The 12,609-nt window shown below is 45.4% G+C and overlaps 1 pseudogene; it reads left to right on the top strand.

Annotated features, from left to right (window-relative positions):
• Nucleotides 1-11,161: 11,161 nt before the first annotated feature.
• LOC117424792 (putative nuclease HARBI1) overlaps nucleotides 11,162-12,609 on the top strand; it is a 1,694-nt pseudogene continuing 246 nt past the window's right edge.

Here is a 12,609-nt window from a genome sequence, read left to right as displayed (position 1 = left end):
CGGCCTCCCCAGCGCATCAGCATGACAACCGTCTGGATTGAGCTAAGTAGGGTACATGATCTGGGGTTTTCAAGTGGGCACCTTCCATCCTCAGTGTTTCGTCGACTAGCCCACGACACCTCAAGAGGGCTCGACGGTGATTCTGGCGTCCCAGCATCACCCCCCTCCGTCCCCCACTCAACTCAGCCCAGCTTACTTACCTGTCCCCAGCCAGAATCTTTCCGTCTCAACCACAGCCAGTTGCTGCTCCTCTCTGCTGCTTCTATATATACAGTGCCTTGCATAAGTATTCACCCCCCTTGGACTTTTCCACATTTTGTAGTGTTACAACCTGGAATTAAAATTGATTAAATTAGGATTTTTTGTCACTGATCTACACAAAACAGTCCATAATGTCGAAATAGGGAAACAAAATCTGCATATTTTTCAAAATTATTTACAAATAAAAAACTGAAAAGTCTTGATTGCATAAGTATTCACCCCCTTTGCTGTGACACCCCTAAATAAGCTCTGGTGCAACCAATTGCCTTCAGAAGTCACATAATTAGTTGAATGGAGTCCACCTGTGTGCAATTAAAGTGTCACGTGATCTCAGATTAAATACACCCATTTCTGGAAGGCCAGAGTTTGTTAGAGAGCATATCTAAACAAACAGCATCATGAAGACCAAGGAGCTATCAAAACAAGTCCGGGATAAAGTTCTGGAGAAGCACAATCAGGGTTGGGTTATAAAAAAATATTCCAAACTTTGAACATCCCCCGGAGCACCGTTAAATCCATTATTAAAAAATGGAAAGAATATGGCACAACCGCGACTCTGCCTAGAGAAGGCCATCCACCAAAACTCAGTGACCAGGTAAGGAGGGCATTAGTCAGAGAAGCAACAAAGAGACCAATGGTAACTCTGAAGGAGCTGGAGAGATCCACAGCTGAGATGGGAGAAACCGTCCATGGGACAACTATAACCCCGACGCTCCACAAAGCTGGGCTTTATGGAAGAGTGGCAAGAAGAAAGCCATTGCTGAAAAAAAACCCATATCAAATCCTGTTTGGATTTTGCCAAAAGGCATGTGGGAGACACATCAAACATGTGGAAAAAGGTTCTCTGGTCTGATGAGACCAAAATTGAACTTTTTGGCCTTAGCGCAAAACGCTATATGTGCGCAAAGCCATGCTCATCACCCTGAGAACACCATCCCCACGGTGAAGCATGGTGGTGGCAGCATCATGTTATGGGGATGCTTTTCATCGGCAGGGACTGGGAAACTGGTCAGGATTGAGGGCAAGATGGATGGAGCCAAATACAGGGAAATTCTAGAGGAAAACCTGTTTCAGTCTGCAAGAGACCTGGGACTGGGGCGGAGGTTCACCTTCCAGCAGAACAATGACCCTAAACACACAGCCAAAGCTACACTGGAGTAGTTTAAAAACAAGAATCTGAATGTCTTAGAATGGCCCAGTCAAAGCCCAGACCTCAATCCGATTGAGAATCTGTGGCAAGACTTGAAAATTGCTGTTCACCAACGGTCCCCATCCAACTTGACAGAGCTTGAGCAATTTTGCCAAGAAGAATGGGCAAAAATTGCAGGATCCAGATATGCAAAGCTGGTAGAGACTTACCCAAAAAGACTCACAGCTGTAATTGCTGCCAAAGGTGCTTCTACCAAGTATTGACTCAGGGGGGTGAATACTTATGCAACCAACAAATGTCTTTTTTTTTTGTTTAATTAACTTTTGTGTCACAATAAAAAAATATTTTGCACCTTCAAAGTGTTAAGTATGTTGTGTAAATCAAATGGTAAAAATCCCAATTAAATCCATTTTAATTCCAGGTTGTAACACTACAAAATGTGGAAAAGTCCAAGGGGGGTGAATACTTATGCAAGGCACTGTATATATATATATATATATATATATATATATATATATATATATATCACTGGTTGCCTACGAGGGCTTGAGAGGAGGTGAAATTGGGAGTCTGATATTAAGACTGAGACAAGATGAGAGGATTTCACCGGTTGGTTAGGAGGCTTAAGATTTAAGAGTGAGATGAGTTTGAGAGGGATGGCGAGATTGAGGGTTGGAGTTTGGGAATGGTGCTTAGTTACATTGAGGTTAGATACTGATAGCAGGACAAGATAGGGTGGACGAAGAGTTTTCCCTTCTCGTCGGGTCAGGCAGCATCCTCTGGCTGCTGGGCGACGTAGAGAGGGAGACACGAGAAGAGCAAAGGATTAGATATAAACACTTTCCGCCGGGTCAGGAGCATTCTCCGACTGCTGGGTGACGTAAAAGTGTGAGAGAGCAAAGTTTAGACGCATAACATACAACAAATCTGACTTTCGCTCCTGACGGGTCAGGCAGCATCCTCTGGCTGCTGGGCATTTAGTGGAGCAAGAGACAGGAAGAGGACGAACAGGACAAAAGGACAGATCCTTCGCAACTCAGTGCAGCATCCTCAGGCAGCTAAGCTGGCAGCTGGGCGGCGTGGAGAGCTCAAGAAAAGTGTCTCGGGTCCGTTTAGGAGAGACGAAAACAGAGAACCCCCCCCCCCCCCCTCGGTCGGGGCCCGCTCGGCAGGTGGAGGCACAGCCTACTGCATGAGGGAGCTGAAAAGGTCCTGGACCTGAAATGGAAGAGAGGAGATGGGACAGCAAGGTTGAGGCCTAGAAGGCTTAGCGCATAAGCAGCAGAAGAATAGGATGTGGCCGGGGGTCCCCTCAGGTCGACGAGGAACAGCCGGGCGGCAGTGGTTGAGACGAGAGGCCGACCCGGACAGCCGGGGGAGTGAGACTCACTTCCCCCCCTGAGGGAGCCCTGTGCGGACAGTGCGATATAGAAAGGAGCAGAGGTGGGGAGGAGGAGGAACAAAAAACAAACACAGACAAGGAAGCGGAAATAGTGCTGGGTTAAAGTAGAAAAAGAGAGAGATAGACAGGAAGGGCAGCCAATAACATACGTGGAGCAGCGCTGGCCATGCCCTAATAATTGACGAGGCGAGCGCTGCATTGTGTGATTGGCTGGAAATACTAAATGAGGCTGAACTGGGATCAGCTTCCGCCTGGAAGAGATCGGCGGATGCTACCGGGCAGGACGCCACGGAGGAAAGGTAAGACTGGCTAAAGAAAAGGATATAGGATAAGAAAAAAGCAGCGTAAAGTGGGAGAGAGCCCTCTACGTCAACCCCCGAATTACGCCTAAAGGCTAACATTTCACTGGTTGCCTACGAAGGCTTGAGAGGAGGCGAAATTGGGAGTCTGATATTAAGACTGAGACAAGATGAGAGGATTTCTCCGGTTGCTTAGGAGGCTTAAGATTTAAGAGTGAGACGAGTTTGAGAGGGATGGCGAGATTGAGGGATGGAGTTTGGGAATGGTGCTTAGTAACATTGAGGTTAGATACTGATAGCAGGACAAGATAGGGTGGATGAAGAGTTTTCCCTTCTCATCGGGTCAGGCAGCATCCTCTGGCTGCTGGGCGACGTAGAGAGGGAGACGCGAGAAGAGCAAAGGATTAGATATAAACACTTTCCGCCGGGTCAGGAGCATTGCTGGGTGACGTAAAGGTGAGAGAGAGAGAGCAAAGTTTAGACACATAACATACAACAAATCTGACTCTCACTCCTGGCGGGTCAGGCAGCATCCTCTGGCTGCTGGGCGTTTAGTGGAGCAAGACAGGAAGAGGACGAACAGGACAAAAGGACAGATCCTTCACAACTCAGTGCAGCATCCTCAGGCAGCTAAGCTGGCAGCTGGGCGGCGTGGAGAGATTAGGAAAAAAGTGTCTCGGGTCTGTTTAGGAGAGACGAAAACAGAGAACACCCACCCGCCTCGGTCGGGGCCCGCTCGGCAGGTGGAGGCACGGCCTATTGCATGAGGGAGCTGAAAAGGTCCTGGACCTGAAATGGAAGAGATGAGATGGGACAGCAAGGTTGAGGCCTAGAAGGCTTAGTGCATAAGCAGCAGAAGAATAGGATGTGGCCGGGGGTCCCCTCAGGCCGGTGAGGAACAGCCGGGCGGCAGTGGTTGAGACGAGAGGCCGACCCGGACAGCCGGGGGAGTGAGACTCACTTCCCCCCCAAAAGAGGACCCCCGGCTCACCGCAAGAACCACACCGTGGGATAGAAAAGAGATCGCAGAGCCGCACACATAGACAAAAGTTAGAAGAAAAGACAAGAGATGTTAGTAGACAACCTATGCCTATAAGCCGTCCACACTGTGGAGAGGAAACCCCCCCCCTGCAGGGAGGAAACCTCTGGTGGGCCTGACGGAGAGGGCGCCCCCCACTCTGGGCAAGCTAACAAGTGCTTGGTGAGCTGTGGTGAAGTCTGCAGAGGATGATCTAATATAAAGTTCAACAGCTGAAGAGATCCAGTGCCCCATAGACTTAACCAAGTGTTGATTGATTCCTGCCCTGGCCGCGGAGGCAGCTGCTCCGATCCGGAATGAATGGGGGGAGAAATAGTTTGAAGAAAGCCCGATCCGTGACAAGAGGGTGCATAAACGGGATGAGAACCAGTGTCTCGTAAGTATAGATCTGGAGCTGTCGATGAAGAGGGAATCCGATGGAAGACAAGGATTTGAGAGAGATCGGAGCGCTTGAGGCCTACAGCTGGGAAGCTGGAAGTTGATGGAGTTGAGAATTCTGCACAGCGGAGAAATCCAAAGGCGGCAGTCAGGTACAGGGTTTTCATGACGATGTCGTTGAATAGGTTGAAGCATCCTTGCTGGAGAGCAGTGATGAGACAAAGGAGAAGGTCTGTAGAGATTGGTTAACTTGATGGAGAGGAGGGGAGCAGGCTTTTCTCCATGCCTCTGAGCGTTCTCTCTAGAGATCCGCCATCTCTAGAACAGACGAGAGGAGATAGATTGAATGTGAAATTGATACTGAATGCCCGCTAGGTAGCATCTAAATAGAGGAGGGGGCTAAACGTAGAGACAGCCTGAGGTGAGTGATGAAGGCGAGGAGGTGCTGTAGGTTGAAAGAAGTATGAGAGATCCGTTTTTGCTCCCAAAAGTGAGTAAATGAAGACCAGGCAGTCGAGTAGGAGGAACGGGTAGATGGGGCGAGATTGTTCTCCATGAATCCACGTGCTGATTGAAGGAGGCCGGAGAGAGAGTTGTGCTGAAGGGTGGTACGAGACGAGGGTTGGGGTCTGCTCCTGGGACCAGGTTGCGGAACTTCTGGATCTTGATGTAACTGTCTGTTTTTGAAGTCCTGATGAATAGGAGGAAGTTATTTCCAGGGACTTGAGTGAGGTCAAAGTGCCGCAGGCTGATGGCTGGGAAACTGGAGATTCCGATGAGGTTGGTTGTCTTGATGGAGAGGAGGATGCGAGACTCTCAGGCGGACCTCCGGGATTGAAAAGAGCAGGGGGGGGGGAACGGAGGAGAAACTGATGCTGGATACCTGAGAGATAATTCCTGATGGAGGAAGGGGCCAGGTTAAGGGATAGCCTGAGGTCTGTCATAAAGGCAAGGAGGTGCTGAAGGTTATAGGTGGTGAGAAACATACGAATCTGGGCACAGAATGTGGTGAAGGAAGACCAGGCAGTAGAATAAGAAGAGCGAGTGGAAGGGGCGAAGGCAATTCTCCCTGAAGCTGCAGGCCGACTGGGGGAGGATGGAGAGTGTGGATTTTAGTGGAACACCAGCTGATTGAAAGGAGGAACTTGCCGCGGGTTGGGGTCTGCTTCTGGGACCGGGCTGTGAAACTTGCGGACCATCACACAACCTCCACCATGTTTAACACTGGGCATGGTTAACTTTTTTTTTTTTACTGCAAGGTGTAGTATTCTGTAGTAAAATTACTACAGCTGGCCAAAGTCCAGTATCTGGGTGCACGGAATGGTTCACAAGACCTCATGGTTGAAATGGCTTAATGCTCCGAGTCTATCCATTGTATTCCCCTTGATGTCCTGGTAACTCTTGCTTTTTTTTTTTTTAAACCGGTAAATCACTGGTGTTGTCACGGTAAATTCACAGGGTGCACTCTGTTCCTTCAGGAGTCCTGCAGAGGAAGTGCTTCACAAGAGCAGTTAGACAGAATATTTCCATGGTCAGGTCATTGAATAGACAGAGCAGCTTTTTCTGAGGGTAGAGATTAAAGAGTGAAGGATGTCTATTGATATAGGGAGCCAGGAGGGAGCAGCAGGGGGAGGGGGCTCTTGAGGATCTCTCCGAGTGTCAAGCAAACTGATGGGATAGATAGAAGTGTTGGAGAAGGGACAGAGATGAGGCGGCAGAAATACTGAATTCCGGAGATGTAGGCTTTAACGTTAGTGGCTAAGTGAAGAGAATCCCTTGCATGGGCGATGAAGGCTAGAATCCGTTGCTCATTAAATCGGAATGGGATGTATTTTGTTTTGAGTGCAGAAAGTTGTAAATGTTTTCCATCCAGTGGTAAATGAAGATTTGGTCGCTGGGGCTAAGGGTGTGGCCATGTAGTGATGAGCAGATTGCAGAAGGTTGGAGAGTGTTGTATTTAGTTGAACAGCAGATGTTTGTGTTGCAGAGTTTGATGAGGGCTGAGGTGACAGCTGGACCTGAACAAATATATGAAATCGACTGCCGAGTTGTTTCTAAAAACGAAGGCAGAGAGATGAGATGCCGACCGTCCTGTGTTAGTTAATACGGGATTGATCAGCAGTTTGCTACCATCATGTCTGTTTGGAATGGAAAAGGTGAACTCATAAATCAGAGATTTGGGTTTCACAACTCCAGTCAGTCATTCTCCAAATTTCCGGTCTCGTACCATGTATTAAAGCTTATAGTATCTGAGAGGATGAGCGGACATATGATTAAATTGCTGAGGAAGTCAAGCTCTCCGTGTATATATATATTTTTGATCCAGGTATTGGAGGAAAGCTGGAGCGTTGGAAGCTCTGGTAGTTAGCATTTGCAGATTTAAACAGTAAACTAAAGCCACTTTTGTATGCTGCAATAGTGAGCAGCTCTGAAGAGGGAGCCGAGATTTGCTGTAATGAGGAGATATTAACAGTAGAGGCAAGATCTGCTGAACGGGCAGAGATCTGAGGGAGTAGACGATGGAATGCTGTAAGTAGTGTGCAGTGGCTTGCTGTAGAGAGCAGAGAGCTGCTGAATGCAGTGGAAATTGGTATTTGAGAGTTAAGGCGTTTTTAGATGATGTCGGAGATGGGGCTTTCTTTGGGCAGAGATGAAGAATGCATAGATCTGTGGCCGCTGCAGAACCTGAGAGGATGGGAATGCGTTGCTCGGAGGCTGCTGCAAAACCTATTGATTTGATCAGGAGCAGTCTAAGAGTGTATTGTCTATTGCGGGGTGGGAGGACGCTTGACTGAAATGTTGATAATCGTAGCACATAGTTTCCGTATGTGACAGGTAGCTCAAATTGAAAGAAATGGACTTTGAAAGTTATATTAAGTGCCTTGATGAAGTTGGGGGCAAATGAGGAAGTGCAAATCCGGGAACAAGAAGGTTGCAGGAATGGCCTGATGCAGGGAAGCTGGAAATTAATGTGACAGTGGATTCTTAACATCTCAGAAAGCTAATAAGCTTGGCTTCATGACGAGGTCCTCGAGGGGAGGGGTTTGGATTTGAAAAATTCAAGTTAATATAATGTAGCAAAAGAGGTAGAGGCAGGCAGGTACTGAGAATCCCTTGGAATGACAACGAACTGCAGGAATTGATAGAAAGTGTGTGAGATTCGCAGCGATAGCAAATCAGCTTAAATTATGTAGCGCTTGTGGTGTTATGCTGCCATCTAGAGGTTGTGATTGGAATTGAATCTATTGGCTTCAGTGAAGCAGGGTAGCATATATTTGGTTAATGCGATTAAAATCCTCATCTATGTATAAAACATTTGCTTTAGAACAGTTAGTGATGATATAAGTAAGTTAACGTAGGTATAGAAGAGGAGCCTGCAGTATTTAGATGTCACAATTCGGCGAGTTGAAGCTTTCATGTTGCAAAAGCGCAGCAGCAGGAACCAGAAGATTGCAGTAGTGATGCACAGGCTCGCATTGCCTGTTAAAGCTGCCTGTTTGCCGTGGCAACTTACCACTCCCAGTAGTCACTCGATGAGGCGTTGCTGTGGTAACCATGGTCTATGAGGCGCCGGTGGGAAAGAGTTGCAGTACAGCAGTGACGTTGGAACAGTCTTTCTGATGAAAACACAGACCAAGTTGAGAATGTCACTGTGCTTTGAACGGCGCAGACTGAGGAAGTAGGAAATTAGCTGATACAATCTTGGGAGCGCTGAGCAGAGAAATGGCCTGCAGTGAAAGGAACGAACAACAAAAAACAAACACAGACAAGGAAGCGGAAATAGTGCTGGGTTAAAGTAGAAAAAGAGAGAGATAGACAGAGGGGCAGCCAATAACATACGTGGAACAGCGCTGGCCATGCCCTAATAATTGACGAGGCGAGCGCTGCATTGTGTGAATGGCTGGAAATACTAAATGAGGCTGAATTGGGATCAGCTTCCGCCCAGAAGAGATTGGCGGACGCTACCTGGCAGTACGCCATGGAGGAAAGGTAAGACTGGCTAAAGAAAAGAATATAGGATAAGAAAAAAGCAGCGCAAAGCGGGAGAGAGCCCTCTACGTCATCCCCCGAATTACGCCTAAAGGCTAACATATATGATACTGGTAAATGGCTTAGCCGTCAAGTTTATTAGTTTAAAAACCCTGAAATGTTTAGTTAACACTCCTGGAAGGAGTTAGGTTGTTGTTTTCATTTTGTTTTGTGTTTAAAATAAACATACAGGCCTGCCCTGTTTAAAAAAAAAAACTTACCTGTGCTGCTGGAGTGCTGATCGTTTACACAAAAAGGCAAGTGAAGACAGTCCTGCATGTGGCAAGCTCAACTGGTTTGTCACAGTTTACAATAATGGGCAAGATATATAAGACTGGCATTTGAGAGTGCCTTTACATACACACACAGGCTAAATGTGGTTGTGAGTTCACCTTTTGCTCTTAATATGGTTTGTATACACACACAATTTGGTTACAAAGGGCAACGGCAACCACACTAGTTAATTCTTTTCAGAGCAAGTATCGAGTGCAGTTATTAATTCAGTTCAGTTAGTTAATCCACACTAACACAACCGCAGTTGGTGCTCAGTGGATTTCTGCGCAACTAATGATGTCATTTTTTTATCAGACATTTCCGTGTGATAAACATGGCTATATATATATATATATATATATATATATATATATATATATATATATATATATATATTGTGACAAAGTTAGTCCTTCTTTGCGTACTTTGTTCACAAGTATGAGCGGGGACAACACAATAGACACAACGAGTGTAAGTTTATTTTAAACAGGATGTTACCTGCGTGTTTATTTTCAAGGGAAGTCCAATAATCAGAGTTGTAATGTTAATCCAGAGTGTGCCAACAATCAGGTAGTCATCCAAAATAGGGTCAAAACAGCCAACAGGGTTATCCAAACAGTCCAGGGTCATACACAATATTGCAATCCAGAAATTAATAGAACACACCAAAATCTTCTTCTCCACCCACACACCCACACACACACCCACACCCACACCCACACCCACACCCACACCCACACCCACACCCACACCCACACCCACACCCACACCCACACCCACACACACACACACACACACACACACACACACACACACACACACACACACACACACACACACAGCACCAAACTCCTTCTACTCCCCTCTCACTATGGTGCTGTCAGTTTGCTCCTTTTATAGGGCTGGTCATTACCCTTGATCACCTGCAGGTGTGCTGACATACCTTAATTACCTGGTAAGAATCCTGGGTAGTGTAGTTTGTGGTGGGTGACCATTTTGGGAACTGTAGTCCTATTGGGACCTCCATTTTGTGAAAGGACAAAGTCCTAACAAAATCTCTGCCCTCATATATCTCCCATTCAGGACCATGCCCTGAGGTTTATCACAATATATATATATATATATATATATATATATATATATATATATATATATATATATATATATATATAGGTGCCTGATGAGCCAAGTTGATTTTGTAATATTGAAAAATCGTAAATTCATAACAATGGTAAATAGTGCATACATATACTATACTTTATTTATTTAATCAGTTATATAATAAGTACAGTTGTATAATATATTGTTATAAGAAAAATAATGTTATTTTTGGTTTTGCAACTTAAATAAAACAATATGGTACAATACGTATCCCCAAACGCCACAGTGCGACGTTTTTCCACCGATACTGCACATCTCATCTGTGTGTTTTGGCACTCCAGGAAATGTCTCAGTAAATGACAAAGACGTATATACGACTCCTTAGACATGCGTACATTTTTAATCCAGTCATTTGGAAACCACTCAAGTGATTTACCGTCATGGTAATTCAGATCATCACCACTGTTTTTAGCAGGGCAGAAAAAACAAAACGGCGTCTCCGCTGGTTTTGCAGAAAAGAGCAGAGCTGTGCTTGATGAGCTCTCGATCGATTACGTACTGTACTTTCTTCAAAAAGCATAAACAAAAACACAGCCTCCATGTTGTCACAGAAAACCTCACGATCAGCATGTAATGATGGCGCGAGTTGAGTGGTTTGTTTAAACAGGAATTGCACTCACTTTAGTAATGAAAGGTGTGTATGTGTGTACAACAAACAACCGCAGAGAGTGCCATTTGTAAATGCGGTTGTCAAGCCAACTGCAGTGTGTGTGTGTATGTAGCCTTTGAGAAGCAAGCAAGATCCTCTTTGAACACACACCAGCAGCATGTCCGATGCCCTCCCAATGATTAGATCACTGCTATATATCGTTGCTTAATTTCTGCTAATAACTAGACACTTCATTATTGTGTGTAATGCTAATGATTATGCTGTAAAGGATCAATAAAGGAAACTTACTAAGACATCAACTTGTACTGTGCACACTCATTTACAGACCTTGGCCCTGTTTCAGAAAGCGGGTTTAGTGAAAACTCAGAGTTAGTTGACTCAGAGTTGAAGGAAACTCTGGGTTTTCGGTTTCACAAAGCCAGTTCAGCTTAACTCTGAGTCAGTTACTATGGCAACATACTCCGTGAAGCTAACCTGCTTGCTAGCAGGTTTTCTTCAACTAACCCTGAGTTTCTTCTCCTCTTTAGCTGAAGCCTGCAGACTGAAGGAGGTGTCAGACATGGCGTGTCCTTTTCTTGAAGAGCTAGTTGATACTGAAGCACAAATACTCCGCAGAAATCTCCGTCAGGAGAGGGTGATCAGACCCCGCTTGGATGTTTTATCATTCCCTGATGATCATCTGTTTGAACGTTACCGTTTTTCTGCTCAATCGATCATTCATCTGAACAATATTCTCAGCCCTCATATCGTTCATATGACACATCGTGGACATACTCTCAGTTCGGAACAAATTCTTTGTGTTGCACTTCGTTTTTTTTGCCAACGGGATTTTTCTATATAACATCAGTGATGCTGAGCATATTTCCAAGGCAACCGTCTGTCGGGCTGTCAGAAATGTGACTCTTGCACTGAAACGTTTAACACTTTTGTGGTGTTCCCAAGTCACAGACCTACAAGACTCATCAAAGAAGAATTCCACAGAATTGCAGGTATCAGTCTAAGCAATAATTAATTTATTTAGTATGAAGCTTTGAGACTTGAAGCACTAATCAGTTAATTTGATATATTTTAGGGTTTCCAGGTGTGATTGGCTGCATAGATGGCACTCATATTCCTATCATAACCCCTTCAGTAAATGAAGGAAATGATGTGAATAGCAAGTCTTTCCACAGCATTAATGTGCAGGTAGGCCTAAATAGTAGCCTTTAGCATTCCAAATGAAAGATACTTCACAATACAGCTACTGCAGCTAATTACTGTTCTGCACTGTGAAGATCATATGTGATGCAGCCCACATCATCAGCAACGTGGAAGCAAAGTGGCCTGGGTCTGTGCATGACTCGCGAATGTTTCGTAAGTGTACACTGAGCGCTAGATTTGCCCGTGGTGAGTTTATATATATATAGCTATATCCTATTATAATCAATATTTTGTTTCCTCCTATTGCAACTGAAAATTTAAACTGTATCCTCGTATTAGCATAGGGTAGTGCCAGTCCTATTTGCTGATCCCTTACCCTGATCCTGAGCCCGGCCCGCAGCAACGTTATAACTTGGCTCACTGCAGGACACGAGCCAGGGTAGAGATGACCACTGGGATGCTTAAGGCCTGGTTCCAGTGCCTTCGTAGGCTCAGGGTCACCCCAGAAAGGGCATGTGACATTACTGTGGCATGTGTGATTCTCCACAACATTGCCACAATTAGAGGAGAACAATGTCCTTCTCAACCAGTGAACGATCCTGATAACGATCCTGACCACCCTGCTGACGCACGAGATGGAAGAGCAGTCAGAGACACAATATGCTACCATCATTTCTGATTGACCCATCACCTCCCCAGTGTCAAATAAAGACAATATGCCTTTCTTTTTATTAAGTCTTCTTTATTTCCTGCAAGTACAAATGCAGTACAGTAGTTAATATTTTTTTATGTTGTTCAAACAAGTAAAATCATCCACCTGTGGGCACCTCACCCACCTTTAACTGATGTTCCAGCAGTTGTATTTCT

This window comes from Acipenser ruthenus, chromosome 19, assembly GCF_902713425.1.
Source record: "Acipenser ruthenus chromosome 19, fAciRut3.2 maternal haplotype, whole genome shotgun sequence".
NCBI classification, from domain to species: Eukaryota; Metazoa; Chordata; class Actinopteri; order Acipenseriformes; family Acipenseridae; genus Acipenser; species Acipenser ruthenus.
The sequence above is the reverse complement of the archived record's forward strand: the minus strand, read 5'-3'. Positions and strand labels throughout refer to the sequence as shown.